Source organism: Nelumbo nucifera, chromosome 3 (genome assembly GCF_055504915.1).
Source record: "Nelumbo nucifera cultivar China Antique chromosome 3, China Antique-T2T, whole genome shotgun sequence".
In the NCBI taxonomy this organism is placed as follows: domain Eukaryota; kingdom Viridiplantae; phylum Streptophyta; class Magnoliopsida; order Proteales; family Nelumbonaceae; genus Nelumbo; species Nelumbo nucifera.
The window spans coordinates 101,783,409-101,796,074 of record NC_142651.1 but is presented as its reverse complement, the minus strand read 5'-3'; the positions used below and the strand labels follow the sequence as shown (position 1 = coordinate 101,796,074).

Sequence of the window (12,666 nt, the reverse complement as noted above, 5' to 3'; positions counted from 1 at the left end):
GGTCTCTACTACCTTGATGCAGACATCAGTTCGGCATTACAAACATCTGCTACTAGTAGTTAGTCCAATGTGGAGTCAATAGCTAGTTTACATCTGTGGCATGCTAGGCTAGGTCATTTACCGTTTTCATCATTGGAAGTATTGTTTCCAGAATTATTCAAAGGTGTTTCAAGTCAAGAGTTATTTTGTGAAGTCTGTCAACTATCAAAGCAATGTAGAACTGTTTATTCAACTTCGAGTAATGAAATTCAAGCTTCTTTTGACTTAGTCCACTCTGATGTTTGGGGCCCCTCTCCCATTATTTCTGTTGATGGTTTTCGATATTTTATCAGTTTTATTGATCAATATTCTCGATGCACATGGATTTACTTATTAAAAACACGAGAAGAAGTGCCGCGGGTAATCATGACTTTTTGCAAAATGATTGAAACACAATTTGGCATGAAAATCAAACAATTCAGGTCAGATAATGCTGCAGAATACTTTGAAAGGTCCTTGAATCTGTTTATGGACGATGCTGGAATGATTCATCAGTCATCTTGTGCTAGTACCCCCCAACAGAATGGGGTTGCTGAGCGCAAGAATAGGCACCTATTGGAGACTGCTCGAGCCTTACTATTTCAGCACAAAGTTCCAAAAAACTATTGGTCTCAAGCAATCCTTACTGCATGACCTGATAAATCGAATGCCATCCAAGGTATTGGGGATGAAAACTCCTTTCTCTGTTCTTTGCCCTCGTCTTCTTGACTTTTCTCTTCCACCGAGAGTCTTTGGGTGTGTATGCTTTATACCTGTCAAGGATCCGAAGAAGACCAAATTGGATCCTAGGGCTACAAAGGGAATCTTCTTGGGGTACTCTCCTACTCAAAAGGGATACAAGCGTTATGATCCAGTCACCAAGAAAAAATATGTTACAAAGGATGTGGTATTCTTTGAGTCTCAATCCTATTTTCCTTCTTCCCAGAATCCTCTTCAAGGGGAGATTAGTGGGATTGAAGAGGATTCTTCTGTTCCCCCTTTCTTTGTGCCTCTCTCTACCTCAGACCTTCCATCTTCTCCTCCTGATCCACCTAGTTGTAGTATCCCAGGTGAATCTTGTGAGGCTCCCATTGTACCAGCCACTGCTTGTGATGTTGCAGATATTACTGATGACTCAAGCAGGCTGCAAAGAGATATCAGAATCACCTACAACAGAAGGAAGAAGGGCCCTTTAACTCATGACAACAACCAATTGGACTCGGATCAACCTGTCTCAGAAACTCAAGGTAATCCTATCAGTTGCTCTGACTTGGATCTTCCTATTGCCCTTCATAAGTCTACCCGTTCTTGTACTATCAGACACCCCATTGTTGATTTTGTGTCTTACTCACATTTGTCTCCCCGTTATTGTTCTTTTGTGTCTGCTATATCTTCTGTGCATGTTCCTACCTGGTATTCTGAGGTAGTATCTGACCCAAAATGGAAAGAGGCTATGGATGAAGAAATGAAGGCCTTAATGAAAGCAGGGACTTGGGAATTAGTGGATCTACCAGAAGGGAAAGGCACTGTTGGATGCAAGTGGGTGTTCACTATGAAACAGAGGGAGGACGGGTCCATTGAAAGGTACAAGGCTAGACTAGTAGCAAAAGGGTTCACGCAAAAAGAAGGGATTGACTACAAAGAAACCTTTGCTCCGGTGGCAAAACTCAACACAATCCGAGTTCTATTATCATTAGCTGCAAATTTCTCATGAGAGCTACATCAGTTGGAGGTTTTGGCAAGAAGGTATGTAGACTGAGAAAAGCCCTATATGGCCTTAAGCAGTCCCCTCGAGGTTGGTTTGAGAAGCTATGTGGGTCATGAAGAAAGGGGGTTACACTCAAAATGGGGCAGATCATACCCTATTCATAAGGAAGAGAAATGGCAAACTTATAGCACTTATTGTATATGTGGATGATATGGTAATTACAGGGGATGATCAGGAAGAGATTAAAAGACTAAAGGAGGTTTTGGCTGCTGAATTTGAGATCAAAGACCTAGGCCAACTGAGATACTTTCTTGGGATTGAAGTTGCAAGATCCAAAGAGGGCATCTATATATGTCAGCGGAAATACATCCTTGATCTTCTTCAAGAGACAGGCACGATGGGGTGTAGGCCAGCAGATACTCCAATAGAACAGAATCATGGTCTACAGGAGTCAGTAGGAGAGGACTACGTTGATAAGGAAAGATACCAAAAGCTGGTGGGGAAGTTGATTTACCTGTCCCTCACTCGCCCTAACATTGCTTATGCTGTAAATGTTGTCAGTCAGTTCATGCACACTCCTAAAATCCCTCACATGAAAGTTGTGGAAAGGATCCTCAGATATTTGAAGTCTTGCTCGGGGAAAGGGATTCTGTTAAGGAAAAACAGTAAAATTGAAGTTGAAGGATATACTGATGCAGATTGGGCTGGCTCAGTTGGGGACAGGAAGTCTACTTCAGGGTACTGCACCTTTGTTGGAGGAAATTTAGTTACTTGGAGGAGTAAAAAACAGAATGTGGTTGCTAGATCTAGTGCAGAGGCCGAATATCGAGCTATGGCTCATAGTGTTGCTGAACTTTTATGGCTTAAGATCTTGCTTGGTGAACTTGGAATAAAGATTGAGTGTCCTCTCAGGTTGTACTGTGACAACAAGGCTGCTATCAACATTGCAAATAACCCAGTGCAACATGATAGAACTAAACATATTGAGATAGACCGTCACTTTGTCAGAGAAAGAATCGTCTCAGGAGAACTCTGCATCCCTTATACTCCCTCCGAGATGCAGATTGCAGATGTTCTGACTAAAGGGCTAGCTACAGTGAAATTCTTGGACTTACTTGGCAAGATAAACATGATTGACATACATGCTTAGCTTGAGGGGGAGTGTTGGTTCGGTTGTCTTAATTTGTATGTTTATCCTTGTTGGGTCTTAAGTCATTAGTTATTGGGCCTAATTTTATTTAGTGTTTATTTGAGTTGGTGTCCCTCCACTAATCAGGGGCATTCTGGTCTATTTATGTAACATTATGTAACATTATGTAATGTTGTTATATATAATAGATTAGGGCTGGCTGAGAACTAATTCTGCCGCCCATCTCATATCTTCTTCTTCTTCTTCTCTCATTCGACAACTCTATTTCAGCAAACAATTGTCAACCTAAGACAGTATTACCTATAAATAACTGAGTAGACCACGAGTCACTCCCAGGGCTTAAGGGCCAAAATGCCGACCTAACAAAGACCTTGACGCAATAAAACTCCAAGAGCAGACCACGAGTCTCTCAGGGCTCAAGGGTCAAAATGCTGAACTAACAGACTCTGGCATAATAACCTAGCCACCTCTATGACGCGAACATATTTTAAGGGGCTAAAACACCGAGTTGACCAAGGAGCTCGGCACCATAGTACATGATGTATTGAGGGCGCAAGAAGACCAGCAGATTTCGCGACGCTTAGCTCACCTCGGCATACATCCAGAAGATAGTTCGGGCATATGCCTTACTATGCCTTACTGTGCCTTATTATGACAATCACCCTGACATACAACCAGAAGACCAATCGGGCATATGCCTTACTATGCCTTACTACGCGTTGCTATGTCAATCACCTCGGTGTACGCCACAAGACAATTCGGGCATATGCTTTACTATGCCCTACTACGTCAAATCACTTCGCACACTCAACCATGATAGCTCTGATCAAACAACACTTGGAAAGGAGAGATCGCTTGTAAAAGGAAGATCACTTGGAAAAGAAAGATCAATTTCATTTAACAAGTTTTGTACAATGAACTCGACAAAAAAGAAAAACAACCACAAAGACTAAGCTTGCAGGCTCAGAATACAAGGATAATCACTTCGGGGGCTCTTCATCTCCGCGTGAGACCTCCTCAGGAGCTTTGGGCTGGTCAGGGGCGTCCGCTTCGTCATCATCCTCCACCTCTGAATCCGAATTGCCGAGCAATCTCATTTGTGATCCGCGAGGTGGTGATGGCGCTTGTGTTGAGCTCGGGGTACATGTGCCTTATCAGCCACCTGCTGAGCTTGAACCCCTTGAGTAGGCCTTCCCCATAACGACATCTAATTTATCAGATTGGATGTACTCCGATACTACCTTGACCTTCGTTTCCTCTATCGCCTAAGTGAAGATTTCGGTCTTCTCCTCGATGTTTTCCTTGAGGAACTCCACCTCGTGCAGGAGGGCCTCCTTATTCTCCTTAAGGCCATCCGCCTCCGCCCTGAAGGCGTCCAGCTCGCCCCTCAACACACCCTTCTCACGCGTCAGCTCTGTTTTGAGGGCCTCCATCTCGCCCCTCAGTGCATCATTCTCGCGTGCCAACTCGTCCTTCTCCGTCGTCAGTGCCATAATGACGCCCCTCTAGGCCATGGTGCCGCTCTCCAACCGGTGGATCTGCTCGCGAGCTATTCTCAGGTCGGTATGAGCGGCGCGGAAGACTCCTCGGCGGTCAGAGCTCGCTTCAGGTTCGTCTCAGACTGAAGAGCGAGGGCGTGCACGGTGGAGTTCACCTAACAAAGGAAGTTAGTTAGTTCCGAAGAAACGTGTATATGAAAGAAAAGGGAAGATAAGAGAAACTTATCACCATAGTGTGGGTAGTAGCTTGGGCTCTGAACTGGGCAGGGTTGAACATTTTGACCCAGACTGAAATTTCCTCGGAGTAAATGGCCATCTTACTCTTCCAAAGACCGCACTGGGGTACCAAGATACTTTGGCCCTCATTTGGGCTCCCCGAGCTGGAGACCGTCGTCTCGGCTGTGCGGATGGGCTCGGCGGAGACCTCAGCAGCTACGTCGGCAGCCCTAGTGGCTGCCTTGGCCTCAGATGCTGCCCTTGTAGCGGGCTCAGCCGAGGTCTCGAGCTCCCTTGGTGGTATGGACTCCTCCAAGTCAATGATCGGAGGAGCCCCAGGGAGCTCGGGCTCGGAAGTTGGAGCCGGTGGGAGCTTGGGCTCGGGAGTGGGGGCTGATGGTGACTCGATACGGGATCTCTTAGCAGCCCGCTTCTTCCTCCCCTTCATATTCTTGAAGAGCCGATCTCCCGTGAGCTTGTCTGCCTCCATGGGACCTGCAATAGAGCTCGGCATTTGTACTCGAGTAAAAGAAAGGAGCGGGCCAAACAACTAAGGTACTAGCTACCTACCCGGGCTCAAGCCGGCCTAGAAGAGCATACCCTCGGTGATATAATCTTTGAAATCACAACCGACCTCAGCCCACGACTGAAATGCCTCCCTGGTCTTCTTATCGAGTATGACACCAGGGTCTTGGATAGCCGCCCTCTAGTGAGTAGGGAAGGGCCACCCCGCAGGGTTCCGGACTACAAAGTAGTCCTGCTTCCAGGTCGGGATCTTGCTAAGAAGCTTGTGCATTAACTTAAAGCCCGGGCGAGGGGACAAGTAGTATGCCCTCCGGTGCTCGGGGAGAACGCATGAAACACTCTTCTTAATGGTGAGGATGGAACAAAGTATGTCCAAGTTAAGGGGGAGGACATACTCGTTGCAAAGGGAGATGGTCTCGACCAAGTTACGGACCGAGTTCAGGTGAAGCTGGTCTATTGTAACATTGAAGTGGTTCAATATCTCCACTATGAGAGCCCGACTAAGAGCTGCTCATGGAAGATTACGACCTCGTCAGGGCTGCGCTCCCATGGGAAGTTACCTGCAGGGATACTGTAGGTGTACTCCCTAGGCAGGCTGTACTGCTGAATAAGCTAACGAAGCCTCTCCACGGTCATAGTGGAAGGCCCGAACCTGTCCGGCATCCGACCTCGGTGAGAGGTGGACGCCAAGTTACCCGAGATCACCTGCGCCTCGAGAGATTGGACTCCCTGAGCCGAGGTACCCACCTCGGGCTCATCTAATTGGCTATCAAAGGAAGACATAAGAAAACCAAAAAGGAGCTAGGGTGACTCACCGAAAGGAGATGGACTGGACTGGGAAGAACTGACACGAGCTGGAGGCTTTGGACGCGAGCTCAAGACTACGGCTGAAGATTTGTGGCAAAGGAAAATGACCAGGATTCCCATTTTTTATAGCCACTATACGCGGGCATCAACGGTTGAGATCGAAGCAATCTGACGATCCTCATGAAAACCGGTTATGCGACCTTCGAGGCGAAATCAGTTTAGCACGTTTTTTGACGTCCGCGTAGTCTATAAGACGCGTGACGTCCGCGCGTAGACTTTACGCGACCCGAGCTGTGCCTGACAAAACCGAGTAGGGAACAGGTCCAACCTTTGAGCTGGCGGACAAGAAGGCTTAGACCCTGAGCCAAATCCACCCGGCAGAACACAGACTCCCCGCGCTGGGTCAACACCCCTAGCATGGGGAGGGGGGCAATTGATGTAGGGAGATTTGGCCCGACCTCGTAGCACGGGGACACGTGGACATGACCTGGCATAAGCGACAACTCAGCGTGACAGCCTGGCCACAACTTGGCGTAACAAGCTCGCCGAAGCCCGACTAAACGACTCACCCCAAGCCTGAAGGTGGAGTTCCCTGAGCTCCTCTGTGCAAGGGGACCCGAACTCCTGCTAAGACCAGAGGGGACCCGAGTTCCCCTTGAGACCCGAGCTCCTCCTAAGGGGCCCCAAGCTCTCCCTTCCTAAGAAGGGAGCACCCCGACTTTTGGCTAAGTGTCCCGAAGGAGAAACACCTCGGGGCAGCACCGTTGAGACCTCCTGTTCGAACTTGCTTAAGGCCCGCCTCCAGTGCAGGCACCTCGGTGTACCTCGACACCTCGGTGCAAGAAAAATCTGCCCCAGGTGGTTCGGCATACAATAGCTCGGCAGGCTGCAGGGAGATCTGCCTGACATCTGTGCCTGCCTGACATTCGTACCTACCGGATCCGGTGGCAGGGCTCGGATCCCTTGCCAGGCAGTGTTCTGCTTGTCGTCTCTGAAAAGCATGGCACGCCTGTCGAGTCCATACCTTGTAGTAGCCCTATAGCAGCAACCTGCACCTGCCACACCTGCCCTGATAGTAACGGCTAGAGCAGTGGCGGTTATGCCAGATGTGACCGTGCTCCGATATAAAAAGGACCCCAACCCTCACGAACCAGAGGTATTGAAGCTAGCACTTTCAACACTCTTAACTCTCTGCATCTTCTTTGAGTTTTCCCGAGAGTTATAACTTAGCCATCAGAGTGTTCCCTTCGGGAAAGCTCCCCGGTAACCCTTCATCTTCTTCTTCCTCTCAGATGCCGTCCTTCACAGGTAGGAGCCAACTCTTAGCCAAACTGGAGAAAACAAGGAACTAAGACTACGAAGATTTTTTTCTGGCAGTGGGAAATCTAATTCCACCGAACCAGTTCCAGTTCTTGTAACCTATAGGCTCTCACCTAGTCCAGAGTTTGTTTTCTTTAAAAGCTTTGTTTGCCATATAGTTTTCATGATCACTGTGAATAGATTAGATTTTATCTGTGTTGAAAATAACCGAGATTGGACCTCTTTTTATTTTTCTAATGGCTTATTAGTTTAGGTTGCTGTCTCTTCGGAAGGAAACGTCCAAAGTGGAGAGCTCTTGCTACCGCTCCACCGTTGCGTCAATCGAAAAGACGAAGACGATGAAGAGTTCTCTTTTTTTCCTTTTTGGGCGACAATCAAATATGTATTTTTGGGTGATTTAGGTTTTAACTTTTAAGAGAAAATGATGAGTAAAAGAAAATAGAGAAAGTTTTAGTGGAGTATTTTGGTGATTTAATGCTTCCTATATTTGATTTAACAGTCGAAGGAGTCTTTGTTATAAAATAAAAGTTTAAAGGTTTTTATCGCAAAAAAAGTGAAAGAGTTTTTGTCACTGACCTGATAGTAAAAATAAGGATACAATTTGTTAATTTCATGAATAGCAGGAATAATTTAAGAGATTTGCCAAAATATTTATAATGTGCTCGCTGGTGGTGATCGGGGGTTAACACGCCAAGACCTCTTTAGGTTAATCAAACCATGAAATTACAAGCTTTTCGGGGGTTACCACGTTGCCCAAGGAACGACTCATCCAATTCATGCCCTTGGTTAGCTAATATGTCAGCAATCATGAGTTGCCTCCCTCATATGCATTAACATATTTTTTGAGTAACTTGTATGCATGAATAAGAATGTTGTTGGGCCTTATTCTAATTATGTTGAAACATTCTTTTCTCTCATCTTTCTTATTCTCAACGAGGTTGGGCCTTCTTTCTCAAATTTGGATTAATAAAATGCGATGGCTGTGTAACTAATGAAAACATCCCATGTTAGTCATAAAATGTATGGAATCTATTAGGCCATAATAAAAGATTAAGTGCCTGTTTGGCACATCTTTTTATGCGGTCTTTCAACTGTTTACAAGTTAGGTAAACTGATTTTTGGTCTATTTCTGTCTGGTCCATGAAAGATCTAACCGTCAAAAGCTAGAGTTTCGAAAAGATGTGAAAAACCCATTTTGGGAAGCTCCAAGTGAAGCTTTTCGTGTCTTTTGCATTTTATTATCGTACAGAAAGATACTAAAAGACGTGTTTCTATCAAACATGCTTCAAACTGTTCAGATTTTCGTGTAAAAGCTTGGTATATATTTTTACTGTCAAAGCTATTAGAAGATCTTCCCAAAAAGACATACCAATTGGGCCCTAAATGATCATGGGCCCATGTATTAAAATAGTAAAGTGGAGCATTATCATTCTTCCCACAATTTTTCTTTTTTTTTTTTTCTTCCCTCCAGTCTTTTTTTCTAAGGCCACCAATAATTAGCTTTGAATCTAATCTCCCTCACTGCCATAAATCACAAGTCAATTTTATAGATTTTTAATTAGGCGTTTGACACTTGAGCATTTTACAAGCCTGTCGCAGGAAAAAAATGGAAACGCAAATTAATCATGTTTGGCAATCCGTATTTGAAAAAAAAAATTGTTGCAATGATCAATTTCGGAATTTGGAGTAAACATTTTTTTAAGGGAAAAGTACGGAAACACACGATGCAGAATTCTGAATTCCAGCCCCCTTACAATTAGCCCTCTGCCCTGTACCGTAAATTTGGCATCAATTCACGGTCATGATGCATTCCCTCTTTAGGCTTAGTAAATTCTGATCTGGGCTGATTGGTACTTCTCCCTTTTTTTTTAATTGTTAAAATTGATTATTCTTAAATCGCTTCGACGATTTTTAATCACTAAGATGATGTGACATGTTGAAATTTGTAAAAGTTGACTTATTTTTCAACTTATCATTATATTATATTAATAAGTAAAAACACTTCAGACGCCCTGCCAACCTATATCTTTACCAAATATGATTTTTTTTTTGTGTATTTCAAAACAATCGTGAAACGAAATGCTTGTAAGACACTATAGTGCAAAATTCCTATTACACACGCTTAGGTACATCACCACAGGTAGCTAGTCAACTTAGATGAGACTTTGAGAACCTTACCACTGCAACCCCCTAGTAGCATTCTCATCATCTCGTTATCTAGATTTAACATATTCGGTTATCATGGTTTTGCCTTTTTAGTAATAACTAATAAGTATACATATGTTTTGTACATGACAATTCTAGATGATGAGAATGATAGTAATAATATATCTAAAAATTTCTATAATTATGTATTTTATTTGTTTTGTTTTTTATTATTAATCGGATGCATATTGTAAAATCCAAATCTGATTACATAAACACCTTATCCGAATATGTGATAATTGAATCTAGTTGCGAAGTTTCAAGTATCGTTAATAGCCTATTTGCTTGGCTAGATTGTTCTCTTTGTAATGTTTTATCTTTTTTATTTTATTCGTTTATAAAAAAAATGTAAGAATTAAATAGAAGAAATTGAATGAGGTAAAAAGTAGTAGTTCACTTTATAATTTAAACATTTCAATTAAATAGTGATTAAATTGAAAAATAAGTGTTTTAGTCAAAAGAAAATTCCATAATCTTATTTATATTTTTAATATAAGTGCAAATATAGAATTATATATATGTTCAATTTTTTCTATAATTCTTTTTTTTTTGTATTTTAATGTGTAAAAATAGTTTTGATATGTCACACTTACTTTTTGTTTAATATGATAAATATATGATATTATACATGTGTTTGTATGTATAAAAATTATCTTATTTAAATATTTTGGATAATTTCTACGATATTGCAAGAGTATGGTGATATAAAAAATATGTTGAAGAGACTATCATTAATATAAAAATACGTTTGCGACATAATACATAACAACGTCGATATGTCCGAGTGGTTAAGGAGACAGACTTGAAATCTGTTGGGCTTCGCCCGCGCAGGTTCGAACCCTGCTGTCGACGGTAAATCATTTTTTTTATCGGTTTCTTCCCTGACAAGGGGGGATTTGGACTTCGGACTTTTTGGCCTTTTAGCTAATTTCAAAGGGCAAAGCAACAGAGGGCCCACTATAAATGATCAACTTGGAAATTATTTTCAAACAATGGAAATCTGGAATGATTTTTTTTTGGGAAAAGACTTGAACCTCCCTTCAGCTTTGACCTAAATCCTAAAACCACCCTTATCTTTTTAAAATGGACTTAAGCCTCTCCTCTTGGGTAATCAATGGGACAAAGACCACCCCTCTAGCAATCCGTTAGCAATCTGTTTACGTATGACCTTATGTTTGGGTGAAAAATTTTAAAACCCAGCTTGCCCTTTTTGCGTGGGAAATCATATAGCGTAAAATCATGGTTTTTAAAATCAATCGTCTCCTTTCCGATAAAAAAATTAAAAAAATTGAAAAATGGTCAAAACGGTTCGAACGGTTAATTGATCGGTTCAGCGGTTTGTTGACCAAAATCAATGATTTTGGAGAAAACTATGCATAAAATAATTTTGAAAACCACGCATAAAAAACGATTTTCCGGTCCAACCATACGGTCTGGTCCGATTTTGAAAATCATGCGTAAAATAATTATTTATTTATTTTGCTGGGAAATTCAACCAAATCTGATTTATTAGTAAAAGAAAAAGAAGCGAATACCAAGAAATTCCAGGTTGCTACCTAGGAATGATTCAGAACGGGTTGTAACCGAGAAATTCCATTTTCTTTTCAATCAAGTTCCATGTTCAGCAGTGGTAAATTTGTAATAAAGCATAAGGGAGAGAAGGAAAGAGAGAAAGGAGGACTAGAAAGCATGATTTTAAAAAATGATTCGGAAGCGGAATTGTTTTGGCCACAGGTTTTTGGGCCAACGGTTCGATCATCCAGTTCGAATGGATGGCCCATTCTAATAAAAAATAAAAAAATAAAAAATAGCTAAAAAATGTTAAACGAGTCGACAATTCGATTGTCCAGGTCAACAGGTCGTTGACTTATTAAATAGATTTTTTTTTAATTGGATGGCCCATTCAATTAACCTTTGTTTTTTTTTTATTAGTTAATTGAAATCGAACTGATACCTTTTCTTTCTCGTTTTTATATTGGTTAATATATACTGAAATAAAATATATATGTATTATAAATATTGTGTTAAAATGTCAAGAAAATGTACAATTATCGAATTTAAACCATAAATATAATAATCCTTTTGATTTGTAGTATTATGATTTGAGGAAGAAAAGGATTAAAATCAACATGTTTTTTGTTTTTCTCCTGTGGAGTCTAAACCAAGGTTTAAAATATCAATATTTGTATAAAGTGTGGGTATGTGAAATGGGTAGAAAATTATATGACCTTTGGAGAGCGGGGAAAGTTGATCAATGGGATTTTAGTTCTCATTGACCAAGAATCCCATGTTCTTTTTTTAGCTTTATGTAGGGACCGGAGAAAGTTTATTTTCCTATAAGTGATACCCATCTCCTAGGTGGGTAAATATCTTTCCCACATAGGGGGAAAGTTGCCAACACTTGAATGGGGCAAAAATGCCCCTTTTAATAATAGATTTTTATGGCTAAAATGGTCATTACCTTATTTACTTGAGAAATAAAAGAACATGGGAAAATAAATTTGCTCGGGTAAGGAACTTACCGAAAAGCAAACGGGGCATAAAGGTTAAATAGTAACGATGATGAGAGTTACAATTGCACCATGACCACCAGTATAGATCCATATAAAGAATGTTGATTCTTCAAATTCTTTATTTTTGACAATTTTCACCATCTGTCCTAACAACCTATTTAATATTTTTAAAAAATTATAAATTAGTTTCCTTTTTGAAAACTCAGCAAATGAAGACGAGCTACGTACCAACCTCGACTTACTCGACGAAGTAAGGGACCTTGCATATATCCGGACCGCAACTTACCAGCAGAGAGTAGCTCGATACTATAACGCTAGGGTTAAGAAGTGGAACCTTCGCGTTGGCGACCTGTTCCTTCGTAAAGTTATGGTACTTGAGCCCGACGTTGGCAAGTTCGGACCAAATTGGGAAGGACTCTACCAAGTGAAACGGGTGCTTGGGGAAGGAACATACGAGCTCGAAACCCTTGAAGGGAAACAAGTACCTCGAGCATGGAATATTGTCAACTTAAGGTAGTATTACCTGTAACTACTGAGTAGACCATGAGTCACTCTCAGAGCCTAAGGGCCAAAATGCCGAGCTAACACGACCTCGGCGCAATAAGACCCAGTCACCTCTATGGCATGGATGAACTACTGAGTAGACCATGAGTCACTCTCAGAGCCTAAGGGCCAAAATGCCGAGCTAACACGACCTCGGTGCAA

At 42.0% G+C, this 12,666-nt stretch overlaps 1 non-coding gene across 1 annotated transcript; it reads left to right on the top strand.

The window, feature by feature from the left end:
* Positions 1 to 10,218: 10,218 nt before the first annotated feature.
* TRNAS-UGA (transfer RNA serine (anticodon UGA)) lies at positions 10,219 to 10,300 on the top strand. Its single transcript has one exon. It is a non-coding gene; the product is annotated as a tRNA-Ser (tRNA).
* The last annotated feature ends 2,366 nt before the right edge of the window (positions 10,301 to 12,666 follow it).